Genomic DNA, 910 nt, shown 5'->3' on the forward strand with positions numbered 1-910 from the left:
TATCACATTGGGAAATCCATAAGTTACGATGTGTTTACTTTGACGCATATATTGCGGGGAACCCAAATGCTATTTTACGCAATGGGTTAAGAAATTATTTTGACTCAATATATCCGAATATTGGACTTCGTGATTTAGAAAAAGCGGCTAACATGCAACATAAAGAAGCATGTTATGCTTACGGATTAGTAATGTTCGCTTCTCACCAAAGTGAGAACAAGGACATCGGCCTACAACTATTAAACAAAACGTTCCCACAAGTGACGGAGTCGATAATTGGGGTAAGAAATGAGGTTTTTAGATTGTTACGGGACTGTTGGACATTACGTAACCCTTGTCCCTTTGACGATGTTACAACACGCTGTCTTATCAACGGCCATAACGGTTATGTTCCACAAGACCAAGGATGGGAAGTAGTCCTAGTAAAACCAGAATGCATGACTTGTTTCTGGACGTATGAATTACGTGTCTTTATTGCCTTTGCTGAACGACTTGTGTACTAGCTAGAATTATCTTCACAACTATCTTGTATCAAAGTTATTGTGTGATATATTTCATGCTTTATGTAAAATAAGCGGTATTGTAAGTTTGTAAAATATTGTATAAAAGTTTGAACGCGAAATATTATTATAATCAGTTTTTCATATAGAATTGTAGTAGTTGAATTGTATATTAGCTACTAAGTATGAACTTAACGGGTAGGTACTACCCGAATTTAAACTTATAAAACGCTAATATGAAGAAAAATCTTTTATAAATGAGTTCATATTATGCTACGAAATACTAGTAACTACTCTTAATATTCTGTATGATTAACTTGTTCCATTTGACTATTTTGAAGGAAATGGCACCGACTACTCGACACACCGTGAATATGAATGAAGAGGAATTCCGTACTTTTCTAGCTTCA

The sequence above is a fragment of the Rutidosis leptorrhynchoides genome, chromosome 3, assembly GCF_046630445.1.
Source record: "Rutidosis leptorrhynchoides isolate AG116_Rl617_1_P2 chromosome 3, CSIRO_AGI_Rlap_v1, whole genome shotgun sequence".
Lineage (NCBI taxonomy): Eukaryota > Viridiplantae > Streptophyta > Magnoliopsida > Asterales > Asteraceae > Rutidosis > Rutidosis leptorrhynchoides.